The sequence below is a fragment of the Chroicocephalus ridibundus genome, chromosome 8, assembly GCF_963924245.1.
Source record: "Chroicocephalus ridibundus chromosome 8, bChrRid1.1, whole genome shotgun sequence".
NCBI lineage: Eukaryota > Metazoa > Chordata > Aves > Charadriiformes > Laridae > Chroicocephalus > Chroicocephalus ridibundus.
In genome coordinates this window covers 54836105-54858028 of record NC_086291.1, presented here as the reverse complement: position 1 = coordinate 54858028, position 21924 = coordinate 54836105, and the positions used below count along the sequence as shown (strand labels likewise).

The 21924-nt window shown below is 39.6% G+C and overlaps 1 protein-coding gene across 4 annotated transcripts in view; it reads right to left on the bottom strand.

Moving 5' to 3' along the window:
- The window catches only part of MAD1L1 (mitotic arrest deficient 1 like 1), a 367938-nt gene that overhangs the window by 334982 nt on the left and 11032 nt on the right, over positions 1-21924 (bottom strand). The gene's annotated exons all lie outside the window — the stretch shown is intronic.

The window sequence follows — 21924 nt, the reverse complement described above, 5'->3', positions numbered from 1 at the left end:
TTTTAATTTCTACTTTAAAGAGACATTTAAGAGCCCAACAAGATAAAATTAATTTTACTTTTGAAAACTAATTAATCATTTGGCGGGCATTTCAACGTTACAAACTTCTTCCTCATCCCTACCACTGCTCTAACAGCAAGCAGAGAACAAACCACCGAAACTTCATAAGCACACACAATGCATAGTCGAATGTAACCTCACAAGTGAAAGACTTTAACACAACTCAAGGAGAGGGAATGTTACAGTAGTATCAAACCTGCTGATTTGGAAGGTAAGATAGAAATAGTCAGCTTTTTATTTTTTAATCTTCACCCAGAAGTCAGGTCATTGCATACTGAATCACGTGCAATTTAGAGCTTTGAGGCTTTGAGAGGTCATGGTGAAACAAAAGCAATTTTCTATAGCTTGATTAAAAAAGCGCTAGAGTACACGGCTGAGCTTTTTACGCAGCAAGCCCAGAGAGTGTTGACTTTCCAAAATGGATCCAGCTCACACAGATCATCATCGTAGACTTCCAGGCTTCTCCTCTCTGGGTGCAACTCAGTGAGAGCAGTGGAGCAAATCTAATTGCTGCTGCCACCGGAGTGGCCGTCGCTGGCTTTGCTTCATTCATTTTCTGCCACTGAAGGTCTGAATCAGCTTGCTGAAATTCCCCCTTTCAACAAGAAGCTGCTAACCGGCCCAGCTGTCTTCTCATCAAAACATATCCTCAAGCTCTCACTGAGCTTACAGTGCTCCCTTCTACAAGTCAGGCAACATCAGCCACACGGAAAAAACATTAATGAGGCTCGAGGGTGAGACACGAACTGTCAGTCTGGCTCTCAAAAACCGGTGAGAAGTCAGGCTGCCTATGTTGCGAGAGATCCATCATCATGTCATCATTTTGGGTTTTGAGGTGGGTGAATAATTGTACGCTATATCTCAGAGATTTGTTTAAATACTGTCAAGACTAGATTTCATTAAGAGTCAAAACTAAGCTATGCTTTAAACAGAAAAAAGATGTACTACCGCAGAGAAAGTACATAAGTAGCAAGGGAAACAGAGAGTTAACTAGAAAACCAGAATGAGCTATCTCCTGCTCTTCCTAATGACAAGTATATCCCCATCCAAGCTCAATTTGTACTGCTGCTAACCCACAGGGGCGTCCTTTAATTGCTCTGCTGTTTCACATTACAGCACAAGGCTGACCACTGGGTGCCACCGGAGCAAAACATGCTTGGCTCTCCACTCTACTCAGCTGCCACTCTTTGGGCTTTTTGGCATAAAAGCTAATGATTTGTAGCATAAATAAGGAATTAAAAAAAAAAAAAAGTATTGACTCTAAACCTTTTACTTATGCTTGACATTTTCAATACAATCAAAGCTTACTTTGCCATGTCCTGTTCTTGACTCTCTCCTTAGACAAAACCAAAAAAACAATCTTTTTGGTATTTTAATACAGATGAAATCAATTCCTTCTTGCAGCATGCCTTATCCTACAGGGGAAAAAAAGGGAGAGATACACAAAAGAATTTTGTGTAACCCAAAAAGATTTTAATTTGGCTTAAACTCAGTTGCATAAAATGAAACAGTTTATAACAGCAACAATAAGCCATTTGATATACAACTCAAGAGACATGGAGCATATCTGCAAAGCTATTAAATATTCTGTACCCCATGGTTTTCCAATATAAGAAAACAAACAGTTCTTAAGGTCTTCCCTTTTTAGGCTATCAAGAAGCACAACAAACCTACTGTACTTAACTAATCCATAGGAACCAGTGTCTTCGAAATGCTTTCAGACCATTGTTTGGTAGGATGCAGGGAAAATCCTTGGGTTCTAGCAACAGAGACTTCCTACAACAGCACTGGCGTCCTTCTCCGAGCCAGACAGCACTGCCCACAGCACTGTATTCTCCAGCACACTCTTCCCTGTTTTTTGACTATGTCATCACTGTTCCATCTCTCTTTAAAAGAAAAAGTTCCATATTAAGGAGAGCAATCCTTAAGTACCTTAGGTGTGCTCATTCACAATCAGTTTGAAATTCTAAACCAATTATAGCCTGGTACTATTCAAGGCTCTAAGATGTCATCAGTGGATAACAGTTCTTTTTGCTTAACTTTTCCCAAAAAACTAACACAGATTAGAGATCGAACATGGGGGAAAAAAAAAGAAAAAAAAAAACAAAAACAAAAACCAAACAACCCAAACTTCTAAAGCACCTTTTAGCTATTTAACAGCAGTAGCACAGAAGTAGCAAAGTTGGAAATGTTCATAAAGGATTTTCAAAAAATTGCTGTTGCTGCTCACATACTAGAGTGGATATCAGCATGATCTTTACAATTAAAGAAGCAAACGTTTTTCTCAATTTTGAATTTAATTTAGTGAATGTAATTATATATTAATGATGAAGCTGAAAGGAAATTACTGTGGCATATAATTTTGTACCTACTGGCCTTAAGATTTCAAGCACAAAATGTAAACACATTTAATAATGTAACATTTCATTTTACTGCAGCAGCAGCAAAAGATATTTTAAGTCTTTTACCCCATCATGAACTTAATTTGAGAAACAGAAACAGCTAAAGGGAAAAATAATGCCATGAAATGAATGAAATAACTTATTTCAGGGAGTCATAAGTAGGGTGGCTTTTCCTGTAGTTTCCATTTGTCAAGGGAGTTGGAACAATCCTCGTGACAATCTAGAGTTGGGCAGAGAGGACACCGTGAACTATTTGCTGGGATAAAAATTAAGGTTTCACAATGGGGCTGGGGGGGGGGCGGGGAGAGGGGGTAGAGTGGGGGGTAAATCAAGCTAATCTAAAGAACAGAATTGAAGCAGAATACCAATTATTTATTCTAACCACATGGGTATCCTAAGATCTTCAAGTCATTTGGATCATTGTAAGTAAACATAAGCAAAAAGTTAGTATCTGAAAACCACAGACTGAAATACAGAGATATGTTCGTTGGAAACAAACTCTGCACAGACAGATGTTGTATCTTTCAAAGACGTATCATTCAACAGAGGATCATTACAAACCCTGAAAACCATTCCAGGTCAATTACTGGGACTGCACGAAGCTGGGAAAGCATCCTAACAGCCAAAATAAAGGCAATAAATGAAACTTCCAGGAGATCAGGCAGAAGCTTCTCTTTCTAAGTTTCACGTCAATGACTAAAAACTAGTTCAGAAACTTGCTCCTCACTAAGCTGAGAGCCAGCAGGGATGGCTGGTTACAACGGAAGGATCTCAAGTAAAAAACTTAACGACTTAGCTTTCAAATTCGGGAAAAACGTTCATGCAAATAAATAGACTGAGTTAGTAATCCTGACGTAACTTTAGTGAACCTCTGCCGGCTCCATTCTGCTAGGTCAATTCCAAGACATTTGAAGACACTCGGACCAGCCTAGAAATCAGACAACAGCAGCTTGTTTCCAACGAAGGGGGGGACAGGGGATTAGAAAACAAACAAACAAAAAAAACCCTCAGCTGGCTTGTATCCACCATACCTTTCTGGCGTAACTTCTACCCACATGGAAAGTAGAGAGACATCATTTTTACAGATAACGAGGGCTTCTGTCTGATAAGAAAGGGAGCCAATACTGTAACCAAGACTAGGCACTGACAATATATGTATATTTGACTGTTCTACAGATTTCACTAAATTGATAGTCTTGTTCTTTTGACACCTGTCTGAGATAATCCTTGCAGAATATTAATTTACCCAAGTTCTTGCATTGTTTTCAACATCTTTATTGATCACATTGTTTTCCCAGACTCTTATCAGCTGAAAACATCAGTCATCAGTAACAAAAAGTCCCTCATCTTGAGCAAGAAGTAGTACTATTAATGACTGCCTACAAGTCCTTGTCAGAGTCTAGACCATATTTTCAGCTACTTTTATATAAAGTGATTTGACATCCCATATATTATTCTTATTTCCTTCTGATTACAATCACATACCTCTTCAATCTCATGGCAGTAATAGCCACTTTAAACTGCAACTTTAAGCTCCAGTAAAAGTTATTTTAAGTGGTTTTTTTAATATCATCCAATAACCTCAGTCACAGGTAAATTTATCATGACAATTTTAGAAAGAATGAAAAGCATACTGCTTATATATGTTCAGCTAGAATACTAAATTATTCTTTCAGACAGAAAATTGAGGTTAAGCCTGTTGCTTCGATTAATTAAAAACTACCCAAACTCAAGCAAAGATTATTTCAAAGCTTTTCACAGCAGATGTCTCACCCCTGGCAGAAGCATAAAGTAAAACATCCTAGTTTCAGCAAATGTGGGAGGTTCAAAACCTCATTGAGGTACAGAAAACACACGGCTGATAAATGATTATATTTATCATGAAAATCAATAGTGGAACAAATAAAGTAGAAGATGCCTAAGGGAAGTGCTTGCATTGGCAGTAGCAGCTTATTCCTACAAGTGATTTGTATTAAGATGGCACAAAAGGCATCAGCTGCCACTGAGGCTCCACTCGTGGTGGATACATGAGGTGCACAATACACGTGGGGTAAGACTAGACTTCTCTAGAACCAAAAGCAAGGCCTTCATTTTAGAATCCAAGGCACAAAGAGTTTAAGCAACCTGACTAGGGACACCCAACGCCAATACAAGAAAATTTAACTCCATGTTGATTATTGATCCTTTAAACTGTAAGAGCTATACCCTAAATCTTCTGTTTCTTAACTTGTAAAGTAGTCAAATATCAGTACACAACACTATTTTTGAGTGCCATACTAATAAGCTAATCCTGAAACATGAGGTTAAATCCTAGCTTTTTGCTTAGTCTAGGCTCACAATTAGCTATCGCATCATCTCCTACTGAGCTCATTTACCATGCAGAGCCTGTTGCTCAGGTACCAGTTTTAACAAATCCATAAGCACGTGAGCTCCCTCTTTATAACCCCCTCCCCCCCAGTTTGTCTCAGGCCTCCCCACTTAACGAAGCACATTTCTCACTCAGCTGTCCACAAGCCGACAAGTGAGCTTAACTTCAGGAAAACGAATTACACACGTCCCCAGACACATGTAAATAAAATGAAGAAATTTTAGATTTAGTAAATCAGTGCTGCCTTCAAACCCTCTCCCCCAGCTCAGGGAGGATTAAAAAGGACTTCAAAGAAGCCCAAGTTCCAATTAAAACACTGTGACCACCCCAGGGACGCAAAAATATTCCTGTGATTAGTGAGATGCGCTCTTTGAACTGTTTAGCTAAAAAAAGCTTTCAGAACTTTAAACAAATGCAGTAATTCTCTCTCATACTTCTTTTTTTTTTGAAAGTTTCTAAAAATTTAATATTCAAAGTGAAGGACAAATAACATTTCAGACCAAAAGTTTTGTGGAAGCCCATTAACACATCAGCTCTAGGCATCTACTAATAAACATGAGACATACCAAGACCTAAACATTGCAAATGACACAAGTCATTAGAAGAGAAGAAGAACCCAAAGAGCGTTATTGTTGCCACAGTGGTGTCCTGGCCAGGTAAAGAGGATACAAAATCCCAAACTCGTCAGCCCTCAGAACCACTCTCCCCTCCAGGCCAGAGCACGTCAATTCCATCTCTCATTTTCAAATTCTGCTTTCTTTCCTTACCATCCGAATCTCCCAAGCCACACATATAAAGCAGCTCATATCCACGTCCTTTGACACACCATGACAATAAAACAGCTGCCCCCAGCCTCGGCAATAAGCACAGATTTAAGCAAAAAGCTCTTCCTATGCTTCCTACAAAAATAAAATTAAAAAAAGAGAAAACCAACTCACCCCACCCCCTCAATCTCTCATTCCCCAAACCAGAGTTGGATTACATACTCTGAAAGTTGTAACGTCAAGAAGAGTGATGAACATTAAGAACAAATGCTGGGAAAATAACCGAGTCTTAGAGCATGCCAAAGCAGTCAGAACTAAGTGGATATAATAAACCTGCCTGTGAAAGCCAAACCCCAATCACATCATCCATAAATAATGAATAATTCATGTCAGAAGGAAATAGAAGCAGACTTTAAGACTTGTTCATAGAAAGTGGAACTGCTACAGCGTAATCGCATTAAAGATGTAAACAGTGGCATTTCAGCAATTACTGTTCTCCTTTCGCCAGCTCGCTCGCACAAGCCGGTACATCAGCTCAGCTGCCGGCACCGAGCATAGGGTTCAGAGCAGCCAGAAGCAATTATGATTCCCAGTGTCTTTGCCGCAGGCTCCTGTGACTGGGATTGAAATAGGGACTGGAGTCACAGGCACTTTGACACCAGCTTGGCTTACCATTATCATCAAGTTTTAGTCACGTTCAACGCCTGAAGCTACTAGGGGAGGCACTGATAAAATTGGATGATAAAGAGTTTCTAAAATTTGAAAAGTATTCACAGAAGAGAAAGAGCTCCTATTCTCTCCATTGAAAGAGACAGACATCCGTCCCTGTTTCACACCACTTTCGCGTCCTTCCTTACGTGCATTTATCTTCAAGATCCCATTTCATCACACCACGGGATACAGCATACAGGACTGCCCATGATCAGTTACTTTTTCTTTGGTGAATGGACAGTACAGAACCAACTAGACAAAAATAAAGAGTTAAACCCCACCCTTCTAGAAGTCTTCACAATCTCCTCCTATCTCCTCCAGGACCTGCAGCTTCCTGATTCCGCTCATTGCTGGCGTGACTGCACTTTTGTACAAGACTGTAGGAAAAGGTGCCTCAGATATTCCTAACTCTTCATATTCCACTTGAGCTCGATTGGGAAGACACTGCAAAGTGTTTATAACCTCAGTGTAAATGGGAGTCCTATTTATACAATAAGTATTATACAACTGTAATGCTAAACGTGTCTGCTTTGGACAATAGTTTCGGTGAGCAAGCACAAATGAAAGCTGCAGCCATTAAACCACAAAACAATTTAAAGTTACTGGTGCAGAGCTACCTCAGTTAGCTTCTTTCCTCCTAAGCTTGTCTGAATTCTCAGATTTTCCTGTTACATTCCTGAGAATTTTTTTAATTTACTTCAACCGTTCTCGTTTAGAACTTGAGTTTTGCCAGCTAAAAGGATTCTCCAATCTCAGCTCAATCCTCCGTCCTCTGCTCAGACACAGCTTCCCTCAGAAAACTCCCCACTTCAGAAGCTTCTCAAAGAAACAGTGCCAGAATTATGCATTTCTTGTAGAACTCGATACCTCCACTATGTTTCGTACTTAACCTTTGCAAAGACAGGATTAAAACGAAAACACAAAGGCATATGGAAAACAAATAACTTTGCAAATGCTTACAGAACATTTGGCCACATGCTGAGCATTTACTCCTTGAGTCAGGTATCAAGTCCAGGATTTCTGAATTGCCAAACCACCTTTTTTTCTACCACATTTAGTATAATTTTTTGACAAGGAAAAAAAAATCTGCACACAGCATACAACAGAGAGAAGACACCCTTAAATTTTTGTAAGTAATGCTTATACAGTGCAGAGAGTTTTTTTGTAACCCTGGATAAGAGGATGACTGACCGGGGCGGGGGGGGGGAGAAAGAAGGCACATCTTAAGTTCCACCTTTCGTGTAAGGAGATCAACTTTTCATCAGTGCGAGAAACCCAGAAAGGTTGAACAGTAGGAGCCTCCACATGAAACCAATACTTCTCTGCACAGGCATCTTGCTGCCCTCTGCACTGCTTCGAAAAGCTGGAGTCAGACATCAGACACACCCTCCCTTGGATGGAGGACACATCCATCAGACACATCCTCCACTGGCACTCCTTTTCCCGTAGAGGACCACTTTTGGAATGGAATGGGCACAATTACTGCAGTGAGAGATTCAAATATATCCTACAAAGAAACTTTTTGCTTCAAACCCAGGGAAGTACATAAACAATCACAAATCCCATGTGCACATTCACCACGGTCTGTAAAACGATCCATTTTTTATCAGGCTTAAAATAAATGCTCAAAACATACAGCTTCGCAGAAAGGAGAAACGAGAGCTGCCTATTGATTTTGTAACAGGGCTACCTCAGAAAAGAAGGGGAAGAACATAATAGTTGAAACAAATGTTGCCCCGCCACGTTCTCCCTTCAGAAAGCACAAAGGCTTTAAATACATGAAACCAGCTCAACTGTGTAGTTACCCTCTGAAAGGCCATCAATTACCTAAATTGGGCTGTGTGGCAGAGAGGAATAAAAATGAGAGAGGGTCAAACCAGCTCTGGAATTAATCTGGTGGGGGGAGAGGGTATATTTCAGAAGAGGGAGGGCCTTTGTTCTCACCTTCCCTCCTCCTCCCTCACTCTCCAGCAATCGTCATGGCCCAAAGAGACAGCAGAAGAGGATTTCATTAATAAATTTATTTCAACTTTCTTTTCAATGGTGCTAAAAATGTATGCAAATCCATTCATAATTAGGTTTAAAAATTCCATTTCATGGGATAATCAGACTTCAAAAAACTCAATTTTAGTTTTAATCAGATTTTAACAAGGATATTAAGTCCATTTCGTTCAGAAGAGGGAGAAACGGTGAATTTAACACAAAATGTATTCAAGCTTAGCCCTGGGAGATAATTAAATAAAATTAATTTGGCAAGGGTTGTCTGTAAATGGAAACGCTCCAGACAGCAGAGCACGTTTCTGAAGGAAACAAAAGCAGTTCATTACTGTACAAACAGATACAAAGCTTATTGTTCAGACAGAAGGGAATTGCAGCTCTTCCACAACAGCGAGACAACCTGGGCCCTCAAGCTGCCTCTGACAAACGCAGCAGTTTGTGGAGAAGGTAGTTATTTCCTTCTCTTTTCAGCTAAGTCCCTTAAACTCCCCCAGCACAGCAAGGAGGGAAAGTGCAAGGGACAGCATATACAAACCTAAAGATTCCAAATTATCAAGTACAGAACACGATAAGAAACGACTTAGTGAGAGACAGCTCCTTAAAACTACGAAAACCCATGAGCAATTTGAGGCCATCAGCAAGATTGTCAGATACAATTCCATCACATTCCATGTAGCGATTTAGTCCCTACACCATAGACCTAAATCCCAACTTAATACCAAAAGAATCCCATTCTCCCTGACAAAAGCCATGCATAGATACGGATGCTAAAACTTCAATAACTGTCCTTCTGACGTTTCAATTCTGAAGGGTCAAATATTTATTTTGTAGCCCTTACAATCTTAGTCACAAAGTGCAGTTCTTTTAACACTGTATATTATCAGATTTGTCTGACCCTTAACTACTAACATCGTACGGTACTAGAGACTGTCCATGAAAGTCACTTCTGCCAAATACTTAACCAACATACATCATGAAAACATAGAGCAGAATAGCTGACTCTCAAGCGAAGTTAAGGGTTTAATTTGTATCCTCCAAACTTTTCCCCTACGTTGGACACAAGGCTCAGCTGGACAGGGAGCTGGGCCATCTTGTCCGTGCTTTTGCCATGAAAGGCTGGACCAGATGATCCTTGAGGTCCCTTCCCACCTGGTAGTCTGCAATCCTATGACACTCTACTGATCTAGACACACCATCACTGAAAAGAACAACACAGCATACAAGAAAGTGACAAATATTTTAGAAAAAATTTATTTTAAACATCTAACTACAGCTAAAAGACTGACACTGAGAAATGGCATGTTTATCTCTAGCAGCTATCATAAGCCACACAGACAGGAGCACACGCATTTTCCAAGACCTGTATCTACCCAATCGGAAAAAAAACCACTTTTTCACTCTTCCTCTCTACCAGCCTTCCAAATATATCAGTTATTACGAAGTGCCAATTGCATTTCCCCTTGCCAGCTACTCGCAGACAGGCGAGCCGATAGGTGTTCTGTCACCTTGACAAGTAGGCCAGCTATCCAGAAGGCAGGCAGATGATGTCTTTGCCAAAGTCACACTGGAAACCATCAGGACTAAATGAAAGGCTTGTCACAAAATAGGCTTGATGCCATCAACCTTGGCTGCTAAATTTGCAGAAAGCCACCTGAAGCCACAAAGCTTTAACTCTGGGAGTACAAAGAGCATACAATCAGAAATGTTATTTGCAAATGTACTAGCAAAACAGAGTAAAAAAAAAAATCCTAACTAGGTTAAAGCATCGTCTTCTGAACTAAGCCAATAGCAGAGCTCTGATGTATCACCAAAAACTGTCCAAGCTAACTAATCGATGAACAGCTGACTTCTCCAATTAGGATACTGATACTAAACACAGTCTCAGTCAAAGCCAGATACCCTAATTCTGTCCTTCTTAGAAAAGTCAGTAGGATTTCAAGCCCCCACTGAACAGTTTCACGTGTACCACAGGAAAAGAATGATTGTTTCATTAAAACAGAAAAGAAATTAACTTGGTCAGCAGGGTATAACTCAGGAAAATCCAGAATTTCATATTTCTTCCTACCCAGAAGACTGATCATCCTTTCACTACGCTGCTTCTATCAGAGTATCTCTGGAAGAGCTTAAACAAGTGATGAGAATTCAAAAGCAATTCCAGCAAGAACAACTTGTGCTAGGAAATGGTTATTGCAATAGTTGCCCATTACTCCCCAAAGAGGAATAGCAATTGTTAACTTTGCTAGCAAGAGAGTTGAGAATAACGTAGAGGAGTGGGTAAGGATTGAGTCAAAGTGGTACTAGAAAAGGAGCGAAGAAATGCTCAAGATCTCAAGTAAATAAATTTCTAGAAAAGCCAAAATTGCACCTACGGTGGAAGGTTAGGCTCTCTGACGCATCCTACTTCTGTTCATAGCAAGAGGCAGTAACAGTTGAGAGCTACTTCAATGTGCAGAGGTTTCTAACACGCTATTCCAAAATGCATCATCCTCTTACAGGACTGCCATTCTGCAACAGGCATGACTTCATTACAAGAAACATTTCGCAGCTAGGTGATGAGCAAAATACAGGCAGAACACATTTTAGAGCATCAGAAACAAAAATTTTTTTGAAAAAATAATGCACTCCCTGCATTCTACATCCGTGGCAGGGAAGGAAAGAAAGTTCCATACACCTCCACCTCTTAACTGCCTTGGCTACGCGGAACAGTTGGGCATGTTCTATCTTCTTTCTGCTGAAAAGGCCTGGCTCCATTTGCTACACGCTGTTCTAACCCCGCAGAAAGCTCCACGTTGATAAGAGTTAACAAACTTATATTCCAAAAGTCTGCTTCGTGTCTTGCATGTTACTCTGGAGACGCTTATGGAATACCACTGTCTCTGACGCTGGACCAGAGATGGATTAGTAAGTAATCCAATCCAACAAGGCAATTTCTGTGCTGTAAGTTATTTTAAAATAACAAACAACACTTACGTAATCACAGCTAGTTCAAGAGAACCTTGAGGCACTTATCACATTAATCTTTTAACTCACTAACATTTCAAGTTCACTATGCCCTTTAAAAAGTGTTTGAAAATATTGTGCAGTGCTTTTGCTACTACAAGCCACGTTAATTTTTTCTCTCCCCAAAAAATGCATGCACAAAGGCATATTGCCTTCAAAAATGTAGCTTATGAGGAAAGAAAATATAGCCCAGGTGAAGACGTGCTTTGGTCAAGAATATTCACTGCAAAGAGGTCCTAAGGGAGGAAAGATTGAAGCTTAAGGACAAGCCTTACATAATAATATCACCAGGCATTTAAGCTGGCTTGTCAGAGCTAGGAGCATTTTAAAGATGCTAAAACACTGAAACAGTTTCCTGTTCATACATTTCCAATTTTCTCTCACTCCATCTTGATATTGCTATGTTGGCCACCCTATTAAGCACAATTAAAACTGAAAATTAGACCTTTCCTGGCTGATCCAGTACAGAACTCCCCCCTGCGCTGATGACAAACCAAAGACAAACACCTAAAGTAGCACCTTCCCAGCCACCATCAGAAGTACGAATCCTTGCTCTAGGCACTGATGAGGTTAAGTACTAACCAGGAGTGAATCATTTTCAAAACGCCATCAAGATAACCTGCCCCAAATAGGCTCAGAAAAGCTTCTCAGGCGATACAAATCATATTTTGGTCTTATCTACACTGGCAGATAAACTCTTTGTATGAGTTCAGCGCATTTTTCAGCAAACTGCTTATTTCTCAACCTGAACAAAGGTCGGCTGTTCTCACGCTTCAGGTCCCTGTCCACAGCCGTTGTTCTGTGCAAGCAGGAAGATGGACACGGTCTGCTTTTATTCACTAAACCCTCCCTCTCTTTCCCAACTGCAGTTTTCAGAACCCTGATATTAAACAACACCTGCAATTCCAAACTAAAAAATATTGCTCCACTCTTCCTATTCTTGAGTCCGTTCCCTTGCTTCCAGATCGACACATACGTATTCATGTAAAAGTGGGACTGAAAAGAATCTTTTAGTTTAGGTCCTTGCTATTATGAGCTCGAGTCTTCTCTTCCATGACCTTGTAGAACTTCAACTTGAAACAGTAATTTGTGTACTTTTGACTCCGCTGGAAGCTGCATTCAGAACTTGGGTCTTTCTAAAAGTTAGAACCTTCTTCTTGCTGTATTCACGGCAGGGTTATAGTGATTTGATTTAAATGCCAATGCTAGTCTTGAGTATAGATGGTTCTTTTCGTCACTAGTATTGATACCTCTTCCTTCCCCTCCCCTGCATCCATGTTTTTCTTGGCAGCAATTACATCTCCGGCCAGCCTTTGCTAAAGGAGGCCAGTCCTTCCATTCACCACTGGTTCAGGGGGCTCTCAGGCTCCTACTAGTAACCCTTTTCTGCATTTAGTTCCCACTATCTTACTCCACAGTGCATGACCAGAACTCTGAGAATTGTCTCCCTGACCATCTACAGAGGCACTTAAATACTTCCACTTCTGTGAAAGTTTTTCTTCTGGTGCATCCTATGTGGGAGAATTAGCAGTCACCCTGTTGTGAAGAGGCACGCAGCCCTTCTAGTCCTTTCCACTGCATGTGCTACATTTCACAAAAGAAGTTTGTATTCAGCTCCCAATTCCACAGAGCCTTGCGCTTTGTTTCACTGAATTTTATCCCACTTCTTCACTCGAATCCTTAGGGTCACTCAGTTCTGCACATCCAGCTTTTGTGTATTTATGAATCCTCTGAACTTGGCATCATTAGCCAAGTTTTATCAGCACACACCAAATTTTTGCACCAAAATCATTAATAGAAATACTAAATAAAGCAAATCCTAAGGCTAATCTTTGAGGAATTCTACTTATCCTTGCATTTTCCTTTCAACAATACTAAATCTATCCCTGCTTAAACAATTCCTTATACACCCTACGATTCTGCTATTAATTTCCATCTTCTCCCACATGGTTTATACTTTCCCAGTGGTTCCCTCGATCAAATGTTTCAATGAAGTTCAAATAAATAAGATCTATCGTGCTTTATTTTATAAGATAATCAGTTCTCCAGACAAAGAAAGCTGTTACGTTAGTTTGGCACACCCCATCTTTGCATTCCTTGACCCAATGAAGAAGGCAGATCCCTTGCCCTGTAGATAAAGGCCATGCCTACTTGTACAAGGGAGTAGCACAAGAGTTTGAATACTTACTGAAGCATTTTGAGAAGGGTTTTGAAAAAGGCCTTGCTACTCTAAAACAAAATCATCCTCAATAAGCATGTACAGGATCCATTTTTACATTTTTATTTGAAAGTTTCTGTGCAAAAAGAAAACTTTGAAGATAAATGAGGTACAATGCACTGCATATATAAGGGAGAGGGAAGGCATAGCACGTCGACAGCCCCAGCAGAAAATTTAGAACTGAAATACCAAAAGATGCTAAAATGGAAATGGAAAGGTAAAATTAAAAATGAGCTAGAGATTATAGTGGTTATTGGGTTTGGGGAAATGACCAAATGAGAGGCTGAATAAAAATCAAGCACGAGCATTTGAGTTCTCTGACAGTAGCAAACCATCCCCTTGCTGATTAGTTTCTGCTATTTAAATGATAATTTCACTTTGAGGCAAACAGGACTGCTTACTGTAAGGAAAGTGGCTCTCTGAAAGTGTCTGTATTTTTGAAAGCTGCTCCTTCACAGCAGAGTGAGCACCTAAGTTCAAGCCATTTACACAAAACACAGGTCACTACATGCTGGAAGAAAGCAAGCTACTCTTACCCAACTCTTTTTCAACAGCATCTCAAACACTTCTTGCAAGAAGTATGGCAGCAACACAAAATGAAGTGTCTGACTGGGGAGTGCCCCGTGGCAAACAAATCACCTGCCATGCAGCAGACAACACCAGCACACATTTCTAAAACCACTCCAATTCCTAGTGGAAAAAGAGTCTAAATTTATTGGATTGGGAAACGCACCCTATATTCAAGCTGGGACAATGCTCTATATTCTGGTAAGAGGAGTCAATGGAAAAAGAAGTGATATTTCCAGTAAAAAAGGGTTCATTGGCATCTTCACTTCCAAAATAAAATTCTTATTCCCCTAGTAGAAATCATCCATCTTTTCTTTGATGCCATTATTCTCCATACAGTTCCTGTAGGCGAACTATCCAAGTTCCTCAAATTATTCTTCAACAAAGAAGATGGATAGTGTGCTAAGCTATTGTTCAATAGCTTTCTCTGTCTCCAGCATGGTAGATCTGTGATCCTGGAAAGGCAGTTTCTTTAACTGTTCCCAGAGCTTTGAAATGCAAAGCAAGGACAGATATATTTTTGATGTAAGCTTGCTTACTTCTTACTCTGATTCTCTGATTATGCATTACAGCCTTAGTCTGCCAAGGTGTCAGGTGCTCATCCATTATGTTTTACACTCTTCCTATCTTTCCTTTAGCCTCAAGGCTCTGATATATTCAAATGGAAATAAAAGCATTAATGGCAAAGGAGAAAGAACACTAATATTTTTTAACATCAGAGATAAGTACAGCGTTTTTAGAGAAAATTAATATCAGACAGGAAAATGATAATGCAGGAAGCTTTGCCCAGCATTTCAGCAAAGCACTGGCAGAAACAGCCCTACAATATTTAAAATAAAAAAAAAATTCTGTGCAAAGAGGCGCAGATGGTTGCCATATTAAAAGTGGATCAACACCATGAGAATGGGAAAAGACTAAATTCTGGCTAAAGCACAGATTTGATGACACCAGGCTTCCAAACATCGCATTTAAATACATTACTCCCTTCCAACACTCAAACATGTCCTGAAGTCTCCCAAAACTGCATTCTGACTACACTGAAAACTGGAGCTTCAGATTTTGAGATGACAAAGGAACATTTTCTCCCCACCAGGCATGAAAAGCATTCTGTCAAGGAAAACTAAATCCTAAAACACTGCAAAAAGTGAAGAATAATGTACATTTTTAACATAAGATAGCAGGATAATGAAGAGCAGAAGAGCTTAGAGCAATACTCTGAGCATCTCAGCATATGCTGCATGTCACATTCAATAGGTGACAGCTTCCTCCAAGATTTCTCTATGTAAAGAATGGTGGCTTCAGTACACATACAATAATTGTAAGACAACCACAGTTAGTTTTCACTTGAAACTTCTATTTCACTCTCTAAAGACAAAGATCTCCTTTGGAACTGTTCAGGCACTTTTCTTTCAAGAAGTTTTTAAATGCTTCTAAAGCAATGCTTTTACGCGTACTAAGTCCTAAAAATACTGAGCATGTAAAGCTTATTTCTAAATAAACACAATGATTATCCTCATCCTCCCTTCCAACCCTGGCTGCTCATTGCCACTTCCTCTGCCCCGCTTTGGAACAGCACCAGTATTTATGGGCTCCCACAGGAAACCTGATGAGGGAACCGATCTGGCTGAAAGCTGTGTTCCATTCTGGATTACATTTTGCTATGCAGGACCACCTCTTTCAGCTGCTGTGCTCACAGAACCATTAAGTACCAGGTAGGAACAGAACATTTTCACACAGATGCTCGAGTCAGAAGTCTCACGTGACGGGAATGGCAGAACTGCTCTACGTTAAGACTCACTTGCCCTGGCAGAACCATGCAAGAGAAATTCAGATGACATTCACCCCTGTGTAGAAGCAAGCAGAGCGCCCTATTTTGAGGGATTTTGCAGAATATTAACAACCTGCTCACACTGGCCCTTTTAACAGACGGAATTCTTAAACATTTATCAAACCTTCAACTTCAGTGGAAGGCATTTTTTTTGATGAAAAAAAAAAAAAGCTTTTCAAAGTAACTGTAAAATGTAGTACTGCGTCTGTACAGGACAACAGTAGATGTTTTTTCCATGAGGTAAGCTGAGACCTCTTAACTATAAAAGCTTCTGTAGTGAGCATAGCTTCTTTTCTTGTTTTGGTTTTTTTGTTGTTGTTTTTCTGTCAGGTTTTTTTAATTAGCATCTCCTCTATGTAGTATTTATCTCCCTTTTTGGGAACTCCCACTGCAATGGGACAGCATGTTTTACACTGGGAATCTCATCAACAGCAGTCACGCAATTTTCAATATGTTCATAGATCATAAACTACAACTGTTTACGTAAAACTTGGATGTACAAAATGAAGGTTCAATATTCTCCTACTATCCAAATTCTGTTTTTCTTCTCAAATTAGGGACCTAGCTCTAAAGTAGAGGGCCACCATTAGCGAAGCCAGACAACACACCCTCCACAAAAAAAACCCCACAGAAATTAGCACTTAAGTCCAGGTCAGTGCCACAGTTACAGACAGCAGCCAGCATCAAACATTTTTAATTAGATTGATTTCTTGCTTGGTGATAAAAGACCAGTGGGCTACTATAGGCTACTCCAATAAAAATATTTGCTCAACTATGGAGCAGTCATGCTAGAATTATGGCATTACTGGAACTAGCAACAGTAACCCCCAGTCTTGTCTTGATTGGTTGCAGTTAATTAAGTATCCAGAAACGCGTATGAGCAATTCAAATTATTTCAGCATGCACTGCTTTGTATATCTGTCAACAGATTTTTTTTTTTAAACCAGTAACCACTTATTCATAACGGACATTCAGAGAAAGGTAAATTACTACCTTGTGAGAAAAGAGACGATTATGAGCTTCATTCACTACTGCAAAGATATTCAATGCCTTGGATGGAAGAGTGCACAGAGTAGCTAAGCATAGTTAATCAAGATTCAAAAAGGAAAGTAGAGAACTCCAATATTCTCCCTTTTCTTCTATTCACTGAAAAAAAAAGAGCACTAATCCACCACTAAATGCAGAATCAAGAAATTTGATTCCCTTTCCCTCCCTCTCTCCTCCCTTCCCCCCAACTCCAAAAGCAGAATCTGCATAGAAGGACTTCCCGTACTGAGCGTAGCACCTGTGTAATTACAAATTACAACTGTGCTAACCACTGTACTAAATAGAGATGCTTGCCACTTAATTAAACCCTTTCTTAGAGAGGAAATGCATACACATTCACACTCTCTCCTCATCCTAATTGGTCTCAGACATTGCAGGAAGCTAGTCCCCAAGATTTGTCAGCCAGCCAGCCCACAGATGTTTCGGAAAGAAAACCAGGTCAGCATTAACAGGTTCACTTCTTTGGCTCTAGGCGACAGGTCAGCAGATCAGTGTCTGCTCTCTGCAGCTGGCAGGCTCTGCTGAGTGAAAATGGTCCTTAAGCATTGGCCTGAATTCCTGTTAAATCTGCATTTCTCTTTACAAGCCTGGACAGCAAGCATGCAAAACAGCTATAGCAGCTTAATGCGATATCATCACTGAAGCCAACTAAATTTACCCTTGCAAATTGAAGGACGACTATAGGTACTCTCCAAACCCATGCTTCAATAAACTGAAGAGTCCCTCCAGATCAGCCATCACTGTAGGCACCAGGGGGCTGAGACCTGCCTTCCAACGTAACCGCAGTTAGATGCAACTAAAGAACATCCAAGACCATGACTGGAGCCTCTGCGCAACATGGAAGAGCCCAAGCACACTACTTGTCTTCCTGATACATCAGCCTCACCTTTAATTTCCATACCGTATCCCATGGCCCTTCAGAAAAGGAGAACTGATCTCTCCATTGCTTCCCTGTGATGGGCATGGGAAGAAGGAAAGTGATTGTGAGAAGTAATAGGAACAAAATCTTTTGCTTTATTTTTCACACACAAACACTGAGCTTGAGCTGACAGGACTATTTGCAACAGAAAACAGAGCCCCAAAAAAGGAAAGACTGACTTAAATAGGTCATTATCAATATATTTGATCGCCTTCCGCTCCTTGATTACACTAACATCAAAATTCTACCACTGATATAAAATAATTCTGCTGTGTGTGCAAAGATCTTTGAGCCCAGCAGGTGAAAATAAAAACTTCATATAGTCAGTACCTCCAATTAAAATCCCCCCCAAAAAAATAAACAAACAGACAAAAAATAAAAACCAAAAAAAAAAAAAAATTAAAAAAAACTACAAAAAACCCTAAACCAAGCCAAACCACAAACCAAAACAAAACCAAACAAAATCACACATTACTATTTATTCTCTCAAAAAAAAAAAATGTGCTTGGACTAAAACTCCTCTGAAGCTATTGCTTATGATCCGCCTGTCAGCCTTCAGAAATTTGCATAACTTTTCAGCAAAACTTCAACCTTTCAAAACTTGTGATCTTCTGCCACTTATGGATAAGTACAGAGACAAATGCAGCATTAGCCCTTGCCAGCTGCTATCGATGACTATCAGTATCTGACTTACCAACCGCCTCATCTTTAAAACATACCTGATGCACATCATTTTGCATCATTCAGTACTCCAGGGTGTATCTATTTGTGGATACCAAACTCACCTGGCTAATTCATTAAAGGGCAAAGGCAACACCAGCCAAACATAGACAAGCAGCAGCAAAAAAGCCTCCTTTAGATTAAAAGCTCACAGAACAAGAACACTCATTTTTTATTTGAGTATCTTCTACATGTCACAGAAGGGAAAGTCGGAACAGAGACAGTGCAGCTCTCAAGGGTGCAATTCTAAGGCTTGGGATGGGGAGAAGAGAACAAGGTTTGAAGAACTCCTATTAAGCAAGACAAAATGAAGAATGTGTGATGTAAATATGAAGTTTACAGAGTTAGTTGCAAAAACACTCTATTCTGTATGCCATTAGAGAAATACGCACAAATATTTTTCATACCAAGTTACTACCCTAAGTACTGGACAAGGAGACAGTGACTGCACACATGCAGCATTAAATATATTTTAAAAGATTTGACAGCAACAACAATCAATTTTCATTAGACTCGCTAACCCTTCTTCAGGTGTTCAACTGATGGTTTTTACATCAGGCTGCGCCTGCCAGAGTGGAGCAGAAAACCAGTTTTCTCCAGCAGCAGGGGAAAGGATGCCATCTCGTGGGTTGTTTTGCACACTGCCATCCAAATAAACCACCCACCTTTTCTTGCAACAACCTTACAGAAATATTTTTCTGTTAAAATACATGTTGTTTAATGGCAGTCAAAAAACTACCTGGAAAGTATCTCTAAGCTAAAAGTCAAACTCTGAAAAAAACAACCAAGTCTGTCGTGATTAATATGGTTCTTCAGTGAAGATGGTCAACGACTCAGAGTACAAGAAGCTTGTTTTCTCAACACAACTCTTTCCTAACAAAGTCCTACAATAGCCGTAAATGAATATCCTTCTCAATAAGAGTAAACTCAAAAATAAATAAGACTTCCTACTCACAAAGCAGAAATTTCAGCATTTGGTATTTTTTTCCTTCTACAGTTGAAGCCAAATCCTACTACAGGAATATCAAGTCAGAGCAACATGTGACAAATGTATGAAAATCCCTAGCAGCGTAACAGTAACAAATACAAAAAAACCTACAAGACAAAATTACATCCATGATGAAACACAGAACCAACTATACCAGAAAGTAGGCAGTAAGAAGTTCAAGATAACAAAAGGATATATAATTGAACACAAAAAAGATTATACAGATTCGTAATGTGTATACATAATGATGGGGTGTATTATTTGATTATCTGGGTATGGTGCAGCTTACAAGTATATTATATACCATTTGTATAAGGCAAGCATAATTCCAAGGGCAAATTCTGGAAAGAACACCGCACAACAGCCATGCAAACACACCAACTTGCTCTAGAGCTAAAGCTGTCTTTGTTCCCATAGTTTATGAGAGCAAGAGCAAAACCCAGGAGCTTATAAATGGCATCCAGAACTAGCAAACATGAGATTAGCCTTTGAGTAAACTGTTAATGAACTTGTTTTCCCCCCAAAAGGTGAAGCATTATAAACACTTAGCTCTTTCATTGTTACCAAAAAGAGACTAGTACTAAAACAGTAGGATTACCACTCCACTCCTAAAAGCTGCACCTCCTTTCCAAGTATTATTATATAAAATTAAACTTGAAATTACACTCCTAGGTCTGATCATAAGCCAATCTGACAAAAAGCCTGCTGGGACCATGCAATCAGTGAACAGAAACCACCGAGAGCAGACACGGAACAAGCCCTGTGGAAGCGCTGGAGGAAATGAAAAACCATTCTCTCCTAAAACACCGCAGGCTGTACGCACTTCCCTTACATTCTCTGTACCAATGAAAAATGTGATAAGGAAAGATGAGAAATCCTAACACATTCCCTTTTTCCTTGCTTATCAAGTTATTAGCAAACAGCACATTGCTCTGGCTCTTTGGGACAACCATCCAACTTGTTCCTATTTTCTCCTATTATGAGATGAGCAATTAACTCTTCTCAAACCTTCACCAACAGCATGCTCCAGGAACCTGACTAGGACAGTGATACCTCATCATCTTCATATTCCTGACCAAAAATGAATGCAATTCATGCTGTAAGAAGTCTGAACACCACCAAAAAAAAAACACAAAAAAAGAGAGGTGGGAATCATCCAGTTCCACTTGTTACAATTGCATGTAAAAGATGATTTTTCTCAAGAGCAATTCCCTTTTCTGTATGAGAAGACGCCATTAATAGCACTAAACAATACGGCCCAATCAAAAACCTAACACTTTACAGTGAATATTCTGATTTTAAATGAAGGAGTTATTAGACTTCAACAGGCAGAATCACTTGGTTCCATTTCTCTCCCACTGTGAAATTACCTCATTAAATCTTTAACAGCTTGAGGTAAGTAAAAAGCTTTTACTCCACTGTCTGATAGAACAGGTTTTGAGAAAAAGATTCATACTATTTCTGTCCGTTCCTTGCCAAAGGAGATATAGCACAATTCTAACTTCATCTAAATGTATGTATCCTCAGCAGATGAAGGAAAGAATCTCAAGCATGATACCTACTAGCCTCTAGAAAAAGGTTCATTATTCTTATTAAACAGAGAACACTGAGAAAATTAAGGGAGCTTTCCCAGGTTGAACATAAGTGTCTTTCACATGACACAGTAATGTGCTCAAACCATACATGCATATCCAAACACTCCTACTTCCAAACAATCCCAGCAGCGTGCAGACACGGCTCTGTTGCTGGGCACATGTAATGAATGGAATAAAGAAACAATCAGTAAAATTCAGTTCTGTGGTTCATGTTGCAGCTCAGGCCTTTATCCAATATGAAAGGTGATCTGTACTATAAAGCTCAAATCAAAACAGCTGTTTACAAAGAAACATCCGTCCTTCTAGGTTAAGAACAATGTAAATATTTAGAGACAATAAAGCAGTGCTGAAACATATGACACACAAAAGCATTGAACCTTCTGCAGTGGAAGAAAATGATCAGCAGATGCACTGTTTCCAGCCCTCCTTTATACCACATACGTACCAGAGACCTTAAAAAAATCTGGTTCAATGCTCCACATGTCAGAAAGAGTTGTTAAGTAATGGTACATAAACAAACTAGCTGGTCTAACAAAATACCATTTGGGGGACTGGGTTTTTTCCCCCTTTTATAAGAAGCTGAGTTTATTCCATTTCCCTTGTTAGATAAAATAACTAAATTAACAACTGTTCTTCAGCTGCTTTAGGGAAGAGGAGTCACAACAACATGACCTGGCAGTTTATTTTGATATCCAGATTTCAAAGAAATCACATTTACAACAATTTGTTATAAGTAACA